The sequence below is a fragment of the Echinops telfairi genome, unplaced genomic scaffold (genome assembly GCF_000313985.2).
Source record: "Echinops telfairi isolate 266 unplaced genomic scaffold, ASM31398v2 ScPeMD7_7400;HRSCAF=8409, whole genome shotgun sequence".
In the NCBI taxonomy this organism is placed as follows: domain Eukaryota; kingdom Metazoa; phylum Chordata; class Mammalia; order Afrosoricida; family Tenrecidae; genus Echinops; species Echinops telfairi.
The window spans coordinates 41,573,133-41,578,132 of NW_022111300.1; the positions used below are offsets into that span (position 1 = coordinate 41,573,133).

Sequence of the window (5,000 nt, forward strand, 5' to 3'; positions counted from 1 at the left end):
GGGGGAGGAATGCCCAGATGAGCATGTGCAAGATTTCTTGAGGAAGGAAGAAATAAACAAACAAAAAAGGTCTTAGAGACTAATCTGTCACAAATGTGAATCTCAACATTCTAGTTAGAATACAGTGTTATAACACAAATACACTGACTGAATACACTGGCTAGTAAAAAGTTGTAGTTTGGACCTTGGTATGGGTCCTCAGCACTGCACACAGGCAAAGTCTCCTAACGTTTAAATGGAGTAATGGATAATTCCCATACCATTTGTAAGCACCGCATCAAGTCCATTAAACCTTCAGATCTGTTCTTCTGAAGAATACATGTGTTTTGTTTAAACAAAAAGCCTAAAATGATATGATAATGTCCCAAACATTTTATTACAGATTCTAAACTGTTAAAAAGCCTCCCAGGAGGAAGTCTTCTGAAAATTTCATGATGTAAATTTTTTAGCAGAAAACTTCAGACTTTAAAGTGCAATGATTTTTATAGAAGTTAACTCTTTCACGTTTTACTACTATTCTTCCATTCTTCCTGGTACATAGATTACTTCTTTTTTTGAAGGGCTATAAGATTATCTGAATAGCTTGTAAGTACTTTATGAGCATACGGTTTCACATCTACACTCCACCCTCTTTTCTCCTGCAATCAATGCCTGCCACACAGAAATTTATCCCGTGACACTTTAGAGTTTATGTTTAAAGTAAGGACAATTTTCAACCCCAACATATATATATTTTTTTCTTTTTGGAGAGGAAGGAGGGGGAAAATCGTGTGTGTGTGTGTGTGTGTGTGTGTGTGTGTGTGTGTGTATGCTGTATCCTGAAATTAATTAGTTATAAGACATGAGTCTAGATTTGATACCTGGACTGTCTTTTACTTTTCAGACAGAAGTAAATCAGAATTATAACAACTTAAAAGAAAAGATTACAAGTTAACCTTAGAATCTACATATTTTCAGTATATCAGTAATTAAGATTGGGGGGGGCTTCCTGGGGCAGGTTACTAACCCACATAGTCAATTAGTGATGCTGGCATATCTTCCTTTTCTTAATGACAAAGCAGTAATAGACATTTCAGGTACTTTTACATAATATTCATAACATTGAAATAGAATAGTATCTAAAACCAAGCTATAATAAAAGCCATTTTTTTAAGTTACTAGAAATTATTAGAACTGCTCCTTCTCAAGCCTCTGTACTGAGACTGCAATCTTCCTGAGAAAAAAAGGGGGGGGGGATAATGCAAACCACATTTATAGTGGAACAGGAAACAAACAATTCTTCAGCACAATTTCCTGCAGATCAGTTGGAAAGGTATTTAAAGACTGCACCAGCTAGTACACCCTCTCCCCATACTTTTTTCTCCCAACACTTTTTCCCTTTCATTCTCCTTGAAATAATATTATCATCCCCTAGCTATCAATAAATAAAGTGCTCATCAATTATCACTGTTACATCCAAAATGGTAAGACCTGGGATTAAATAAATTTAGCCAAATACGACCCATCATTTCCTTCCTAAGAAAGTGTACCCAGAGAAAGGTTGCAACTGAGAATCTCACATAGGGATGTGGGCAATTCAATCAGAGACAGGCAAGAAAGATGGAGCCACAGGATCAAGATTAAGCATCTGGTGAATTTTTACTAGCTTAAATCTAAAGAACAAGGATGACAACAACATAATTTCGTTAAAGTGATTAAGCATGGAAGAAAAAAAATTTGCATTGTTATTTTAAAGTGGGTAAGTTAGAATGTTTTACACATTGATAATATTTTAGTTATTTTTGTATACCAAAAAGTAAGCTCCGAAAAAGAAGGGTCCCCCTCCACCCGCCACATGTTTGTTCTTTGACATACCTTGCTCTTCTGAATCAATTGGGTGCAGAAAAACTAAGAAAACAAATTTTCAGTCCATGGTAACAATTAATCATCTTTTTAAAAAGTAATGCGCTTGAACTGGCTACTTTCAGTTTTCATTGTGGGTTCAGAGTGGTAAACCTAGACACTTGTCTTATAAAAGGACCAGAATCCACTGGTTCTGTTGTTACCCTACTGAGAACTCTGGAACTCAGCAGCTCCCTGCGCAAGGCTGGTAGTTCCCTCCCTTCCAGGTTTGTCAAGAGCCAGCCCTGGGTGAAATGTGCTGAAAAACTGTCATGACTGCCGTTATTTAAGTACGAATCCCTTTCTGCTAGCACTCCCTATAGCACATGAACAAAAGAAAAGGTTCACACTTCGTATTTAAAATTTTAGCTGTCAAAAATCTAGGCTGCTGACTGAAGTTGCTACTATTTGGGGGAAAACTTTCTTCGGAAGATGCATTCCCATTGGAGAGATTTTTATAGCCAATTGGTCCGACCCCCTTCCCCCCCACAGCTTAAGTAGGAATTGTGAAATTATTTGGTTTTGCAGGGGGTGGGGGTGCTCGATATCAGAAATAATTAACATCCATTTTTCTCTCTGAACTTTGTGAAGCTGGAAAGCTGGATAATATGACCAACAGAATATAAACATGAAAAAGCTCATTACCATTTACGTTCTGAGATTTGATGACTTGACAAATAACTATTTCAAAACAACTAGTTTGAAACATGGTTTGAAGCTTGTTAGTATAAAGCAAAAAGAGCAATTACAATAATTATAGGTTTCTCTATACGGCTTAACACATGCACATGCTGGCGAGGGCTGATGATGTGATCTTAAATTACCATTAGGAGGAAATTTCGCCACTTTTGTTTTCAATTTCATTTGCCATAATTTTAACTTGGTGGAATGGCTATATTTTTAGATATGTGGGATTTGACCAAATAACTACTTAGGTTCTTGTGCGCAAAAGATGGAAAGCGGTTCTAAAAACCACAATGTGAAGCTAGCCCTGTACTTATTGGAGATCAGGTAGCGCCTGGCACGGTGCTCAGCCTGAAAGAGGAGTGAGCGACAGCCGCAGCATCTGATAAACCTGTGATCATCACACTTAAAGCCAACTGTCCTGATTTTCCCTGGGGGGAGACGCCACCGCCCCCCACCCCCCTTGCCGGCACGGGCACACACACAGAAACCTCTCTCTCTCTTATAGCTTTAGGAGGGAGACTTTAAAATTTTGCCGAGGCTGGGATTCATTTGCACTTAAACCTCTCGTCTATAATGGAAGGGGGTTACCACCACAATGATTTGGTCAGGTTCATTAAACTCTCACCAGAATTGGAGCTGACTTTGCAAAATATATATTGTTTTATATTCCAGGTCTATGCTTTGAGGGCTCGGGTGGTAAGACTTTTCATGGGTTTTCCCCCTGCTTTTTTCTTTTTTATGAAGTCCACATTTTAGTCCAGGTACAAGTCTTTTACAGAGAGAAGGAAAGCATCCCTTCTCGGGGGTAGAATCATGGAACCACGTCCTCGGTTAAGGTCATAGAAAAATCCACATTTTCCTTTGTCTGTCGAACCCCCCCTCCCGCCCCAGCCCCATGACAATATACATTCCTCTTGGTAGCAAGTTAAAAGAGAGATTTTACCAACCTCACAGCTGCTGCTTTAAAAAGCAGAAATCCGAATTATTGTAAATGCCTAAAATTGTACTCTTTTCTCACAACTGAAAAAAATCAGAGATTTTCAATGATTTTCCATTTTTCTTCTTTTGTTTATTTCCCGGGGAACATAAGCTGCCTCTGGCCTTGCACAGTTCAGAGAGTTCAAACTGAATTTAAACAAGTAATTGACTTGTCACTGGGGGTGGGGGTAGGGGGTGGTGGTGAAAACCGCAATTCTGGGTTGTGTTGTCCTCGGAGGAAAACGTGGGCAGCACAGTGCTGACCACCCTTACCTCCCAAGCATTGGGCTGAAACACGCAGAGGCCATCCCGGCTGCAAACACAGGAAAGCCCAGGCACGGTCTACTTCACAACAAGTGAAACTCAACAAATGTAACGTCGCTTTCGACGGGCATTCTGAACAATTAACGCATGGTATACACAAGCTCCGCGAGATGTCTGGCACCGGATCAAACGCCGCTGACTGCGGAATTAGAGCCAGGACAATACCCTCTGTAGAATAAGCCACCACCGCCACAGCCACCAAACCTGCGGCACCCACTACGCCCACGAAGGCCGTTTATTAAATGGTATAGAATTGGCTCCCCGTCAAAGAGACAGGGCACAACCAGCCCGGGCTGTCCATTCTGTTTCACAAAAGCCAAGGGCAGGGCCAGGACTGAACCATTGATGGGCTTGAAGCGCTTCCTGCAGGTCTTCCCAACGGCTCCCCCCCCCCAGCGCCAACTATAATGTATGGAGGATTTGCTGCTTTTGAGTATTTGAGTCAGTAGAGCTACACACCACCAGATTTGTTTTTAATAAACGCCTTAAAACAGTTCCTATAAATACATTTCCTGTGACAGAGTGATCTTGATTTTATGAGTACCATCCTCTGAAAAGGAAAAAAAAAACAACCTAACAACCCAAATATTTGGCAACTGAGAGGGCATATTAGTGATATGATGTCATATTCCGCATTTTCTGATGGTAGCGGAACTGGCAAGCTGTAAGTATGGAGCACACATTTTAAAATGCCTTTTGGCTAAAAGGGAATTAAAATGTCCAAAATGTCAACTGAAAACGCTATCAGTTCAGGCTATTGAAATGCAAAAATTGAAAATTAGAAAAAACAAATTCTTACATCCCTGGAAACCTGTAAAGATACAAGTATGGAAACTTATGCCCACTGTATTTTCCTGTAAAGTATAAGGGCTACAGATTCCCTTACATCTTAGAGACACTTCTGACTAGGACAGCGCCAGGCCTGAAATTTTCATTAAAATTACTTTAAAAAATTAAAGGTCCTGACTATGTGTATAGGAATTTAAAAACAATAATGGGCAAAAGTTTAATATAATGAATAACTACCAACTGCAAATCAGGCACTTGATTAAAAAAAAGCAATAACGCTAATTCACAGTTTTAACCAAACACTTTATTCTGATCACTTCACAATGTAAACCATGTGATAA

General features: G+C 39.7%; 1 protein-coding gene across 20 annotated transcripts in view; it reads right to left on the minus strand.

Moving 5' to 3' along the window:
- TCF4 (transcription factor 4) overlaps window positions 1-5,000 on the minus strand; it is a 404,154-nt gene that overhangs the window by 103,396 nt on the left and 295,758 nt on the right. The window lies entirely within an intron of this gene.